Source organism: Pseudochaenichthys georgianus, chromosome 4 (assembly GCF_902827115.2).
Source record: "Pseudochaenichthys georgianus chromosome 4, fPseGeo1.2, whole genome shotgun sequence".
Taxonomy (NCBI): Eukaryota; Metazoa; Chordata; class Actinopteri; order Perciformes; family Channichthyidae; genus Pseudochaenichthys; species Pseudochaenichthys georgianus.
The window spans coordinates 748,493-764,597 of record NC_047506.1 but is presented as its reverse complement, the minus strand read 5'-3'; the positions used below and the strand labels follow the sequence as shown (position 1 = coordinate 764,597).

The window sequence follows — 16,105 nt, the reverse complement described above, 5'->3', positions numbered from 1 at the left end:
TCACTCAGGTTGATTATAATAAGGAGAAATATGAAGCGTGTATTTCAAGCTTGTTATGTAAATAATTCATTGAGCTTTTTTCTTATCAACTAAGATATGTTAGAAAATACTTCCAGCCTTAATTGACTGAATGTATTTGAAAAGTGGTCTCATTAACACATGAATACTACTGTGTGATATATGTTTGCATTTATGAAGTACAATATAAGACAAGCACAAGTTTCATTTGTGGGCCGTATTCCATTATACTATTAGAATGTGCTGCGATTCAAAATGGTCCGCGGGCCACATTTGGCCCCCTGGCCGAAGTTTGGACACCCCTGCGACGAAACACACACACACACACACACACACACACAGCTGGTCCTCTTAACTCATCACTCTGTGTAGAGACTAAGCTTCAACTAAATGAAAGCTAATTTAGGCGGACTTTGACACGTTGGCAAGAAATAGTCCTTGTTGAGGTGTATTTAATAAAGTGATTGAAACGCACAGGTACTAAAGCAGGACCGACAGTCAACAGAAACACACCGGTCGTACCCTCTGTCCTAAAAGCAGGTGGAATGAGCACCCTTAAACCACACCAGGAGTTGTGACGAACAATAAGAAAACATGTGGAGTCTAAACAAATAATAATGATAATAGAAATGATACACACGGGCTATATACGCCTTTTTGCTTCCACGCTGTTCATAACATGTCAGTTGTATAGTTACCAGGGTGTCCGCGGGGTCTTATAAAGTAGTACTTAACAAAATACTTAAGATGCATCGTCTAAAACAAGACCCTGTTTCTTACTTAACAAAATACTTACAGTAAGATGCATCGTCTAAAACAACTTGTACCCTGTATCTTACTTAACAAAATACTTAAGATGCATCGTCTAAAACAACTTGTACCCTGTATCTTACTTAACAAAATACTTAAGATGCATCGTCTAAAACAACTTGTACCCTGTATCTTACTTAACAAAATACTTAAGATGCATCGTCTAAAACAACTTGTACCCTGTATCTTACTTAACAAAATACTTAAGATGCATCGTCTAAAACAAGACCCTGTTTCTTACTTAACAAAATACTTAAGATGCATCGTCTAAAACAAGACCCTGTATCTTACTTAACAAAATACTTAAGATGCATCGTCTAAAACAAGACCCTGTATCTTACTTAACAAAATACTTAAGATGCATCGTCTAAAACAAGACCCTGTTTCTTACTTAACAAAATACTTAAGATGCATCGTCTAAAACAAGACCCTGTTTCTTACTTAACAAAATACTTAAGATGCATCGTCTAAAACAAGACGCTGTATCTTACTTAACAAAATACTTAAGATGCATCGTCTAAAACAAGACCCTGTATCTTACTTAACAAAATACTTAAGATGCATCGTCTAAAACAAGACGCTGTATCTAACTTAACAAAATACTTAAGATGCATCGTCTAAAACAAGACGCTGTATCTTACTTAACAAAATACTTAAGATGCATCGTCTAAAACAAGACGCTGTATCTTACTTCATTGTTGCTTCTTAAGTTATTAGATCTTCTTCAGGGGGTCCGCGGGGTCTTATAAAGTATTAAAAGTTGATAAATCAATTTAGAGAAAATGAAGGATATTAAAAAGTATTAAACGGCATTTCCCAAGGTGTTACATTGTGCAGCTTGTTTTCAATAAGTATCTAAATCAGGGGTGGGGAACCTTTTTCCTCTCAAGGGCCATTTCAATGTTTTCAACATCCTCCGAGGGCCGTACAAATTATTGACCTCAGCCCATTCAATTCGCCTTTCTTTCATGTTGTGCAAAGAAAAAGCTACCTCTTAATCCAGATATCTTACCATGACTCGCGCATGCACGTGCACGGTTGTGGCGTGACCACCAACACAGAAAGATATGGACACAAGATGTGTGCAAATGTATTTAGTTTCCTGTCCATGTGAACATGATTTAAGTGGGGGGGGGGGGGGGGGCCTAACCTTCTCTAGGAGGGTCCGGGGGCATGCTCCCCCCCGGGAAGATTTTTTTTTTTTAAATGTTGAAGTTAAAAGCATCAATCTGGTGCACTTTGAGAGCAACATTAGATCTACGTATGGATACATCTCTCAACACCCAGATGAAACAGAACTGTAAGCAGATTTTCTTTTTCTTTATGGATATTTTACAAATCACTCCCCTTTCAAACTGTATTCTTGTTTATTAATAACAACTTTTTTTTACTGTCATATAGTATTTTATACCTGTTTACTTTATTCTCTTGTTTTTGTATAACTATAATGATCATATAAAGATGTGTCTTTACCTCACTGGTTGGAGAAAAAGCTTCTTATATTCGTTAGCATAGCTAGCTAACCAGATGCTAATAACAACAAAGTTATTGACTGTATGATCAGTATGACAGATCGCCACTGGGTTTACAACTAAGACACAGCCACGCAAAAACTGCAGCATGTGTACGGCTCCTTATGGGTACTGCAATTTTTTGAAGTGCCGGAGCGGAGCTGCGTTCTGGTGCTCACTGCTCCCCGTCAGAACTACACCCCTGTCAGACGACATATATACCACGTGATGACACGTTAAGCTTGTGTTGTGTTCAAGGACCCTGACCGTGGCCAGGAAAAACAGGCACTCACTTGTTTAATTATTTTGCGGTCTAGATTTCTTTAATTTTTTTCTTTTTTGCGTGTGTTTATAAATTACCTCGAGGGTCACACCAAATGGTCTCGCGGGCCGTATACGGCCCGGGGGCCGGAGGTTCCCCACCCCTGATCTAAATGGTCCAGAGAGGTTGTGTTCTACAGTCTGTCTGAATGTAGTCATGGCGTAGGTGTGTAGTGTGATTCTGTGTAGTTTATTGATGGCATCCCGTTGGGTTTGACGTCATCTGAACAGGACATCGCACGCTCACTGCTTGATAGCGCGAAGGTCCGTTTACGCCGGTTGCTAAGCAACATCGTTATGGGGAAATGCAAGTCTGCGTCCAAATGGTTGGAAGATAAGGAGGAAGGACAATCAATACTGTGTATAGTCAATGTGAGGTGAAGTGTGTCGCCAAGGTAACCGGTTAGAACTCCAAGTGGAGATGAGGTCTTAAAATGTATGGAAAGGGTCTTAAAAAAGGTCTTAAAGGGTTTTACATTTGACTTCCGGATTCCTGCATCGACCCTGAGTTATATATCAGCAACAGAAAGGATAACGTTCCCAAAGAAAACGGTACTTCGGCCTCATTTGGTGATCCATAAATCCGTTTTTCCCACGTCTTGCAACCCCAAACTATTTTCGTCAGCTGAACAAAGATGGCCGCCGGAAGTGACTCGTTTCTTTCCGCATGTCTCCACTGTAACTGTCACAAAGTAAACTCAATGGTAACAGTGATGTAAGGTTATTGTAGCCCCACGAGTCAGCCTTAAACTAAGCGTGTTCAACTCTACAGAGGACTGGACTGTACCATCCTTCTGTGAGCCTTTAAACAAAAAACTATCACATGCTGGCACCATTTTCCACGTAGGGCGCTTCAACAAAGGGGTGTACAGCATCTATGGCGAGGGAAACAATGGTGCTAGACCATAAACAACCTAATATAATGTTTTGATATCATTTTGCCCAGGCCTATTGTCCATCAAGCGTCTCCTACTGAGTGCGTGGGGGACCTCATGAGGCGGCTTCCCTCGACCACGCTCACCCCGAGCTGAGGGCGTCGAATGCACACATTACACGATACACACAAGCTGCATATTATCCATGCTCAATTACACATTCCACTGCATCCAAAACACAGGAAGGAATCACATCAGCCCCTCGCAGAAGAGCCCCTCCAGGGTGTGTCTTAGATCCATTTCAGGGGTGGTGTGCGTGCCTGCAGGCGGCAACCTGCTCCACTGTTCTGTGCGATGTGTACTGATGAAGCAGAAAGAGGAGCCGCACGCTGTAAGCCACACTCATTTGCCTAAGCAGAATAAATCACTGCTGGCGTCGAAGTGCACGCCTGTCTGTACACACCGCGCAGAGGAGGAGAGGGGTGAGGAAAACAAAGGAGAGGAGAAGAGGAGACAAGGGGGGGAGGATGCAGAGGAAATGGAGAGGAAAGCAAGAAGCAGGGTGTAGATTAGCATTAGGAGAGGAAATGAGAAGAGGGGGGAAGGAGCGGAGGGGGAAGGTGGGGGAAAGGGCTATTTCTATCATCCATTTTCAAGATGCAAAGGTGTTATCGTCACGTGGCCAAAGCTGCAGTGGAGACATGGCTCCTCCAACACAATACCACAGATACAATAGAAACAGAATATGATAGAAGCTGTGCAGAATAGTCATTGGAATATATATGATATATGTTCTTTCAAAAGTGCAGGTCAGTCTTATGGTCTGTGGGATGAAACCACATGCGAATAGAAATAGATGAGGTGGGCAGATCTGTCTTTACTAACAGATGTGTCACACCGCCGTGCTGCCGACACCCAGGAGACTCCGTACCATCAACGCACAGCAAGGCAACAGAACACATCTCCGAGCTTCCTATATCACGACACACGCATGAATAAAACACCTCGCAGCACAGGTGGCTCTGGGTAGCAGAGAGGAAGCGGGTTTGATGCGTCGGCCATCGGTTTGCAGCGGACTGAATAATTCATTGGTCATTCTTGACGGGCTCAAGGTCAGGTTTAAAGCGGAGCGTTCTCACGATCGTGTCCGTGTAAAGAGCTGCAGCGCTTCACTTCCACTACAGCGGGTAATGTGAGCACTCGGATCAAAGGAGGATGCTCAATTGAGAAAATGAAAAGACTTTCAACACAGTGGGATTTCAACCTCGACTTGGTTACAGAAAAACAAAATTGGTTGTTTAAATTCTCGTACTAACGGCCGCAGTGAAATCAAATATTTATGACACACACTGTCCTGAAGTAAAGTGAAAACCTTAGTGTACTAACACCCGTACAACAGGGTTTCCGCTAGGATTTTTTCTCGCCGGTCAAATGTCCGGGCAGAATTTATTTTACCGGACAAATGTGAAACTTACCGGTCATATTTCAATAATAATAAGAGTTGTGTAGTAGAGTTTCCGTTAGCAGGTAATTACCGGACTATGAGCAGATATGCTTCAGTTTAAAACTCAGTTCACGGGCTCATTTTCATATTGCTTCAGTTTATAATCGTAACAGATCGAAAAATTCAGATTCATTTTTCAATAAATGATTCCACAAACAACAAACAACATAATTATTACATTCAAACAAACTACTTGTAGTAGATAACGTACATTATTCAAAAGTTTACATCAACTTTGAATAATAACACGGGAGAAACGGATCCTCTCTTTTCCCCTCTCCCTCCCTCTCTCTCTCTCTCCCTCTCTCTCCCTCTCTCTCTCTCTCCCTCTCTCTCTCCTGACAGCCCGTCAGTTTCTCATGCAGCTCCTGCAGCTCGCTAAACAGAGGGCGGGGCTTCAGGTGATCATGCAGAGCTGCGTGTCTCGGTCAGACTCAGCAGCTGATCTGATCTCTCTCTCGCGTCCGGTTATACTTCACTCGCGTTCATGTCCATATCGATCAGATCCAGCTCTCCTGATCGGCCTTTATAGAGAGCACCGATCAAACTATTAAGAGTGAATATCGGCCGATAATGACCGGCGGCCGATCGATCGGAGCCTCCCTAATTATTACCAGACATTTTGACCGGCCGGTTTTGAATTTACCGGTTTTTAATAAATGTTACCAGCTAAAAACTGGTAATTACCGGCTAACGGAAACCCTGCCGTACAATTGTGTCGACTAATCAATTAGCTTCACATATTAAATCCACTACGTTTGTCCACACATAATTAGGCAAAAGCACCACTTTAAATGTTAAATTCAACACAAATGTGCTCCTAATTTTCTCAGTCATTCAGCAAGAAAAAAGCCTTAAGAAATTGACTAAGACCAAAATGACTAATCTCCTTAAAGGGGGCATCCCTACACACTACTAATAAGTGCTACTGGTCAGTCTTTAAGGGAAGTCGTGTGAGGGCTAAATAATTATTTGTCACCACATGTATTAATAGTATACAGTGTTTTATCCTGTAGCATGTAGACAGTAGATTACCCACGAGGCAGTAGACTGTTTTATACATAAAGTCACATATATGCACAAACACACATCCGCGAAAACAATATTAAGACAAGTTCTGCGAGGTGTCTCCAGAGGGTAGAGGATCAGCAGGAGAACCCTTAATGATCAATTAGATGTTGGAGTTGCTGGTGATTAAATACTTTAGAAGGGCCTTGAGAGTAGTGTGCCGACAGCACTGACTCATCGTACTGTACGAGCGCACACAGACACACACCCACACACTCGCTGCTATTAAGAGAGAAATGGGCTGTAAATTAAAACTCTCCCGTGACTGCCAAAAATGTAAATACAGACGAAGAAAAGCAGAGCTGGAGAAAAAAGAGACGCAGACAGATTATGTCAGAATGGTTTGTGCACTGTCGAGATATTCAGAGGCTGGCGGCGTTTCAGAGGCGCTATTATGGGGTGTTCTCTTTCCTGTGGTTTGTGTGCATGTTAATGGTCTGCCGTTTCTCTCCCACACACTGCCCCTAGAACAGAGCCGGCCAGCTAACCAATCAGAGCAGACTGGGCTCTGGTTTCAGACAGAGGGTGACAAGAGGCAGTATGAGAAAAGTAATACATACTGATATACACCTGAACACCAGCAGGAGAGGACTCTTTACAGTAGAGACACTACATACTGATATACACCTGAACATCAGCAGGAGAGGACTCTTTAAAGTAGAGACACTACATACTGATATACACCTGAACATCAGCAGGAGAGGACTCTTTAAAGTAGAGACACTACATACTGATATACACCTGAACATCAGCAGGAGAGGACTCTTTACAGTAGAGACACTACATACTGATATACACCTGAACATCAGCAGGAGAGGACTCTTTAAAGTAGAGACACTACATACTGATATACACCTGAACATCAGCAGGAGAGGACTCTTTAAAGTAGAGACACTACATACTGATATACACCTGAACATCAGCAGGAGAGGACTCTTTAAAGTAGAGACACTACATACTGATATACACCTGAACATCAGCAAGAGAGGACTCTTTAAAGTAGAGACACTACATACTGATATACACCTGAACATCAGCAGGAGAGGACTCTTTAAAGTAGAGACACTACATACTGATATACACCTGCACATCAGCAAGAGAGGACTCTTTAAAGTAGAGACACTACATACTGATATACACCTGAACATCAGCAGGAGAGGACTCTTTAAAGTAGAGACACTACATACTGATATACACCTGAACATCAGCAGGAGAGGACTCTTTAAAGTAGAGACACTACATACTGATAGACACCTGAACATCAGCAGGAGAGGACTCTTTAAAGTAGAGACACTACATACTGATATACACCTGCACATCAGCAAGAGAGGACTCTTTAAAGTAGAGACACTACATACTGATATACACCTGAACATCAGCAGGAGAGGACTCTTTAAAGTAGAGACACTACATACTGATATACACCTGCACATCAGCAAGAGAGGACTCTTTAAAGTAGAGACACTACATACTGATATACACCTGAACATCAGCAGGAGAGGACTCTTTAAAGTAGAGACACTACATACTGATAGACACCTGAACATCAGCAGGAGAGGACTCTTTAAAGTAGAGACACTACATACTGATATACACCTGAACATCAGCAAGAGAGGACTCTTTAAAGTAGAGACACTACATACTGATATACACCTGCACATCAGCAAGAGAGGACTCTTTAAAGTAGAGACACTACATACTGATATACACCTGAACATCAGCAGGAGAGGACTCTTTAAAGTAGAGACACTACATACTGATAGACACCTGAACATCAGCAGGAGAGGACTCTTTAAAGTAGAGACACTACATACTGATAGACACCTGAACATCAGCAGGAGAGGACTCTTTAAAGTAGAGACGCTACATACTGATATACACCTGAACATCAGCAGGAGAGGACTCTTTAAAGTAGAGACACTACATACTGATATACACCTGAACATCAGCAGGAGAGGACTCTTTAAAGTAGAGACACTACATACTGATATACACCTGAACATCAGTAGAGGAGGACTCTTTACTATTTAAAATACTGATGTGTCTTTTTAACAGCTTGTGCTTTGGTAGGCACTGAATACCCAAATGTGAGTTTCCCCCTCCCATCTCAATGCCGTTGAAGAACAGTCTGTTGAGAAACCACAGCTGCAGTTTCATTTCGTCGTATCTTTTGAACTTCAGTATTCTTGAATTGTGGGACACATCGTTTGCTGATGATAAAGACATCATCGTGTGGTGCCTTGAAGTTCCGTCGCAGGTCATTTGTGACTCACCAGTGTCCATGTGTTTATGTAATGATGGCCCTAATCAGTGCCTGCAGTCCAGTTGACTCTGATGCACTGTTTCTACTGAACTAAGACAGACCCACCCTAACAGCGACCACAGACGTAGAGTCGGCTGCAGTCAGAGAATCAGCAGTGCTTCATAAAGTTGTTGAAGTCACGGAGGCTCTCCAGTGACCATGCGCGGGCAGATGGGCTGATGATCCCCAGTTCCTGCTCGGCTAAATTGGGAACACGAAGTCTGTTCTCGAAATGACCCCCTCATCAACAGGATGCACCCTGCAGTCACTCTTCTGTTCCTCGAGACGAGAAGGAACTTCAAAAGCATCGCTGTTAGCACCATTCAGTCGGAGGCAGCACAAACAGAAATCCACTAAAACGTCCAAATTGCCCCAAAGACTCGGAGAGAGAACATCGACTTGACACAGATCTCGGTGTCTTCCTCTCTCGCTGCTCCGTCTATTGATTCCTTCTGAATGGATAAGCATATTCTGTCTCTTTATCAGTGCAAATAGTCCTCGCCGAACCCCCCCGTCCTTCCTTTGTTTCAAACCTTCAGAGACCGGAGCCAGGCCGTGGTTTTCTGCTCCGACTGTTGGTTTAGGTTAGCCTCAAATTGAAACAGATTTAATATCAAACACAGCTTAAGATATGGATATTCGCCTGTTCTGACTTCTTCTTATTCTTCTTCTCCTGGCCCTGTGCGAGCAGAGGTCATTGCTTACCTGATCAATGACTGCAAACACAATCGATCCTCATACTACACACGCTGGCTCTGACGGGAAACTAAATCGCTGCTCAGTGTGTGTGAGGATTGGCCGTGAAAGGGCTGAGTTCCCTTCATGTGGGATGGACGGTGACAATGGGAAAGATTCCCATGGCAACAAGTCTGAAGCTATAATGGCAGCACACAACTCAAGATGGTGATTGCCAGTGTTACTAATAACAAGAGTATGTTGCGAGTTATTAAAGATAGGCATCCTGATCAAAATAGCTTTAAATGGCGGTTCGGTTATCTTCTAAATGTGCTGGCGCGAGGCATTGATGTTGGAAAATGATTCTTCGCCGTCAGCTTTCAGATGCAGAGACTTCCTCTGCCGAGATAAAAACATTACATATTTTACGAAGTCGAATGCACAGACCTGCATTACAAACACGCTGCCAGTAGAATTCATATCGATGGAGGCATTGGAAGTCCGGACATGTTGTGTGTGCTGGGCATACTGTTGCACATTTTGATTTGCACTCCGTGATCAACTCAGGAACAGTTGCCCGCGGTTACGGGCCCTGTTGGAGGCTATTGAATATTAATTATGTTTACTAGAAAACGATAATATTCCTCCAGTACTTGCTTTGTTATGCACCCATGTACAATGAACCAGTTATTTTTACTTTAGTATAACCACAACCCCACTACGGCAGCGAGCTCACACAGCTGTTGCCTTTTGATATTTCTTTTCTTTGATATGAGGGGAAAGAGAGACACGCACAGATGAGAAAGAGACAAATGTGTCCCCAGGACGTGATAACAGACCGGTTTCGTGTGCGTGAAGATTCATAGACCCTTGTGACTCATATTTCGCAGCTGCCTGGTGTTGGTTGCAAATGACTTCCTCAAGATACAAAGTAGATTGCGCAGAACAAGACATCACTTGTGTCCTTGTGTCAGGCTGTAAGCTGCAGATTAGTCACCAATAGTTTTCCCAATACTTCCGATACTTTCATACATTGAAGATGAAGCTATCAAACCGTCTTAAAGAGGCCCTATTGTGCTTTTTGGGGTTATCCATTTCCTGTAGTGTGTTATATAGGTTTATTATGTCTGCAAAGGCAACGAACACATTGTACGTGATAGGCTAAGGGGCCGGCCAGCTGACCAATCAGAGCAGACTGGGCTCTGGTTTCAGACAGAGGGTGAAAAGAGGTGCTGCAGCCCAGGCGGTATGAGAAAAATAAAGAGCATTTTGAACATTAAAGCATGAAGACATGTAGAGACACTACGTACTGATATACACCTGAACATCAGCAGGAGAGGACTCTTTAAAGTAGAGACACTACGTACTGATATACACCTGAACATCAGCAGGAGAGGACTCTTTAAAGTAGAGACACTACATACTGATATACACCTGAACATCAGCAGGAGAGGACTCTTTAAAGTAGAGACACTACACACTGATATACACCTGAACATCAGCAGGAGAGGACTCTTTAAAGTAGAGACACTACATACTGATATACACCTGAACATCAGCAGGAGAGGACTCTTTAAAGTAGAGACACTACATACTGATATACACCTGGACATCAGCAGGAGAGGACTCTTTAAAGTAGAGACACTACATACTGATATACACCTGAACATCAGCAGGAGAGGACTCTTTAAAGTAGAGACACTACATACTGATACACACCTGAACATCAGCAGGAGAGGACTCTTTAAAGTAGAGACACTACACACTGATATACACCTGAACATCAGCAGGAGAGGACTCTTTAAAGTAGAGACACTACATACTGATACACACCTGAACATCAGCAGGAGAGGACTCTTTAAAGTAGAGAAACTACACACTGATATACACCTGAACATCAGCAGGAGAGGACTCTTTAAAGTAGAGACACTACATACTGATATACACCTGAACATCAGCAGGAGAGGACTCTTTAAAGTAGAGACACTACATACTGATATACACCTGAACATCAGCAGGAGAGGACTCTTTAAGTAGAGACACTACATACTGATATACACCTGAACATCAGCAGGAGAGGACTCTTTAAAGTAGAGACACTACATACTGATACACACCTGAACATCAGCAGGAGAGGACTCTTTAAAGTAGAGACACTACACACTGATATACACCTGAACATCAGCAGGAGAGGACTCTTTAAAGTAGAGACACTACATACTGATATACACCTGAACATCAGCAGGAGAGGACTCTTTAAAGTAGAGACACTACATACTGATATACACCTGAACATCAGCAGGAGAGGACTCTTTAAAGTAGAGACACTACATACTGATATACACCTGAACATCAGCAGGAGAGGACTCTTTAAAGTAGAGACACTACATACTGATATACACCTGAAAATAAGAATAATATGTCCTCTTGACATTGCAAACGGTAAAAGTCTTCTACTGTTAGTGCGCCATAAAAGCCACATTTTTAAAAACAACAACATCTCTCGTTCCCTCATCTGCATGGGACTTGTCTCCTTTTACCTCGGTGCCTTGCCTTCTCTGCTGGATGCAAAGGAACCAAAACAACATGCATCTCAAGGTCAGAGAAACGCCACTCTGTAGTCGATGCTAGTGCTCCTCTCTCCAGCGCCTCCTCGTGAACCCGCACGGCTCTTCACTTTGATTTCTGGGTGTCTTCTTGCACCATTTTTCCCTTTAGAACGAAACCTCTCGACGGTCGGTGCTCTCTCTCTCTCTCTCTCTCTCTCTCTCTCCTCCCCTCTCCTGCCTTGAATAATGGATGCCCCCCTTCACCCTGACACCCAACTGAATCCCTGCTCCCCGCCTGTCCAGCAGCGGAGAACAGAACGGTCAAGGCAATACGAGCAGAGAGGTGGAGCGACCGCAGCCTTGACTCCCACTATCGCCTCTCTGCCTATAATCTTTAGAGTACATACCGTCTCTGTGGCACACACAAGTGCACATCGATACGTGCACACACACATTAGACAGATGGTTGAAGCTCTGCTCTGACGGAGGCTAAAGCACGGGGCACCTCCACTCTTCAAAGCTTCTTCTTCTCTCCTCTCGCGGCCGTTTCAAGCGCCATCTGTACACCAGGCACACTGACTTAAAACAAGGACATTGCAATTATTTTTTTCCTAGCCATAATTAGAAGATAGCAGGAACTGCGTTTCTTTCTGCCTCTGCCATAGTATTAAGTCTTTGGGAGACGCAAGTCTTATAATTTGATAGTTGGCACAATATAGCCGCGCAAGTAAAAGATAAAAGGACGCGGAGATGGAGCGGCGGAGCATCTGAAAACATATTCAGATTTTGCTTATGCGTGCCATCTCTGTGGCCTGCTCGCAAGGATGCGATGAGCTCGACGTGTGTGTTGGAGGAAGATAGAGAGACAGTGTGTTTTATAGCCCTGCAGTTTCTCGGAGGAGCAGTGATTTCTCTCCGTCACTCGGGCTGGAGCACACAGGAATACTTCCCTTTCGTCGTCTCTATCCTTTCACTGTCACCTCCTAACATTCCCTTCCTCCTTTTCATTCCTGACTCACACCCTTCCCCGCCCCCCACCCCTCGCTCCTCGTCTGTTTCCCCTCCCCAGATTGAGGTAGCGTGTTATTAGTAAGGCAGCCAATGTGCCTGTCGGTGTGTGTTAGGGCGAGATAAGCACAGGTAGAGAGAGTTACATAAGCCGCTGTTGATTACTGTGGCGGAAAGGCAGAGCGGGAAAAAGAGGGCGACGAGAAGAGAGGGAGAGAGAGTGAGAAAGACAGATTGCTATACCTTAGTAAGTACATTGTGCTAATGTTGGCTGTGTGGCTGGCTGGCGGTTGATAAGTAGCCTCGGTGTAAAGGACCGTCGTGAGGTCGGAGTCCGTCGACTGGCAGCTTGCTTCAGAGATTGCAAGTTTCTTTTTGTTGTAATCTTTAATGGGAGAAAAATAAACTCTGTTCAAGGTTTACACCGTTAATATAGCATGACGGAGTGGCACTGGAACAAGGAAACACACAAAAACTGATGAATATATTTTGATTGTGGATTAGTGGAGCAGGTTTTTTCATTTTAAAGTTCATTAATTTAATCTGTTCAGGTGTATATCAGTATGTAGTGTCTCTACTTTAAAGAGTCCTCTCCTGCTGATGTTCAGGTGTATATCAGTATGGAGTGTCTCTACTTTAAAGAGTCCTCTCCTGCTGATGTTCAGGTGTATATCAGTATGTGGTATCTCTACTTTAAAGAGTCCTCTCGTGGTGATGTTCAGGTGTATATCAGTGTGTAGTGTCTCTACTTTAAAGAGTCCTCTCCTGCTGATGTTCAGGTGTATATCAGTATGTAGTGTCTCTACTTTAAAGAGTCCTCTCCTGCTGATGTTCAGGTGTATATCAGTATGTAGTGTCTCTACTTTAAAGAGTCCTCTCCTGCTGATGTTCAGGTGTATATCAGTATGTGGTATCTCTACTTTAAAGAGTCCTCTCCTGCTGATGTTCAGGTGTATATCAGTATGTAGTGTCTCTACTTTAAAGAGTCCTCTCCTGCTGATGTTCAGGTGTATATCAGTATGTAGTGTCTCTACTTTAAAGAGTCCTCTCCTGCTGATGTTCAGGTGTATATCAGTATGTGGTATCTCTACTTTAAAGAGTCCTCTCCTGCTGATGTTCAGGTGTATATCAGTATGTAGTGTCTCTACTTTAAAGAGTCCTCTCCTGCTGATGTTCAGGTGTATATCAGTATGTAGTGTCTCTACTTTAAAGAGTCCTCTCCTGCTGATGTTCAGGTGTATATCAGTATGTAGTGTCTCTACTTTAAAGAGTCCTCTCCTGCTGATGTTCAGGTGTATATCAGTATGTAGTGTCTCTACTTTAAAGAGTCCTCTCCTGCTGATGTTCAGGTGTATATCAGTATGTAGTGTCTCTACTTTAAAGAGTCCTCTCCTGCTGATGTTCAGGTGTATATCAGTATGTAGTGTCTCTACTTTAAAGAGTCCTCTCCTGCTGATGTTCAGGTGTATATCAGTATGTAGTGTCTCTACATGTCTCCATGCTCTAATGTTCAAAAAGCTCTTTATTTTTCTCATACTGCCTGTGTGCTGTACCTCTTTTCACCCTCTGTCTGAAACCAGAGCCCAGTCTGCTCTGATTGGTTAGCTGGCTGGCTCTGTTGTGATTGGTCAACCTTAGAGATGTCCCGCCCCCTTAGCCTATCACGTACAATGTGTTGGAGCGCTAGCCAGTAGAAGCGCGAGTGTTACATAGTGATGTCACTATCTTCCTGAAGTAAACAAAGGAGTCCAATGGAGGCCAGATTGTGCTGTTGTATAGATTATCGAGTGTTGACGCTGGACAATTCACACATAAGGGATTCTTATTTATTTAATAAATGTACTGTTTTATCGGGTAATTGAGTCAGTTTTGATAACGTGAACAATAACCTTGCTATAATAATAATAATACATTTTATTTCTATAGCGCTTTCCTTGAACCCAAAGACGCTTTACATTTGGGAGGGAGGGTAGACAAACAAAACAAAGCCAACAAAGCCTGTCAGGAGGAAGTTGGTTGAGAGGGGGGCGGGGCTTATGGATACAGAGTGGAACAGGTGGGTTTTGAGGCGGGACTGGAAAGGGGGGAGGGGCTCAGACTCACGGAGGTATTGGGGGAGGGGTGCTATCTGGCTAACGGCTGCCTTTACCGGTTCACATCATTCAGGAAAAGTACATTTGAAATGGTTGCTATAAAATTATTTAAGTGTTACAAAGTAAATTTGAACTGTGCCTATGTATGCATATATTATTATGTACACTTATTTGTATTTACTTTTGTTTGTCCTTAGGATGGCGATAATTGGATGACCATTTTAGTTTCACTTCATTTCACTGTAAATTGCATGAAATTATGAGCTGTTCTGTTTTAATTGTGTTGTATGTTTATGTATGTTTTGAGTGTGTGAGGACCCCAGGAAGAATAGCCAATGCTCATGCTAAAGACATAAAGACATGTGCAATTTGAGACGACACTTCCGGGTCCAAATGAACACACAGTGTGTGATATGGCAGTATATCCAATCTTTATTTCAGACTCAAGGTCCATATCACACAAAGACAAAACACACATCAATAAATAAGATAAAAAGCTAAACACAAAACAAATAAAAACGTCCAATCACAGCGCGCCACACATGCTCACCGTCTGTAGAGGCTGTTGCGCCAATGTCTCCAAACCATGGAAGAGAACCGGGTAGCACTCTTCAGAGGGTAAATTAAAATCGAGATAGCATGATTGTCCGAGTCTTCCAGGCGACACGTGAATCTGTCCATTAACTTTCTTAAAAGGGCTTGACAAGTAGGCACCTGGCTGGCGCTGTGCCAGGACATTAAGGGGAGTATCCAGATGGAGAGGCAGCGTAGGAACACGCCGGCTTCACGCTGAGGGTCGAAGAGTCAGACGGTCGGGATGGTTGGTACGAACACAATCACGATGTTATCAACAAACTAATGCTGGAGGAAAACTGCTGGTCATTTCTTCGTGCAGTGTTGATTCGATGTGATGCGACCACTTCAGAACACGTTAAATACAACAACTGTTTCGAGTGTTTGACAGACGACTGTGGGGCCTTGGTGCACTTCACGATCAAGATGCACTCAAAGGGAAGCTGAGTCCAATCTTAATTTAGCTTTGTTTATTCTACTGTTATACTTTATAACACATAGCGTGTCCCTCCCCCTAAAAGATAATTATTATAAACAATCAATTAATTACATTTGTATTGATAATATTGAGTCACGCCATTTTAAATGATGGTAAGGAAACGTAAGTAATGTGCAGAACAAAATGAAAGAAGGAGATAGTGGATGGTCGGATTATATTTCTTTGTTAGTCCATGTTTCCTTCAACCTTATGATATGTTTCCTTCAACCTAAAGATATGTTTCCTTCAACCTTAAGATATGTTTCCTTCAACCTTAAGATATGTTTCCTTCAACCTTATGATATGTTTCCTTCAACCTA

The 16,105-nt window shown here is 42.9% G+C and overlaps 1 protein-coding gene across 7 annotated transcripts in view; it reads left to right on the top strand.

Moving 5' to 3' along the window:
* Positions 1–16,105, top strand: part of elavl4 (ELAV like neuron-specific RNA binding protein 4) — a 118,358-nt gene that overhangs the window by 82,519 nt on the left and 19,734 nt on the right. The window lies entirely within an intron of this gene.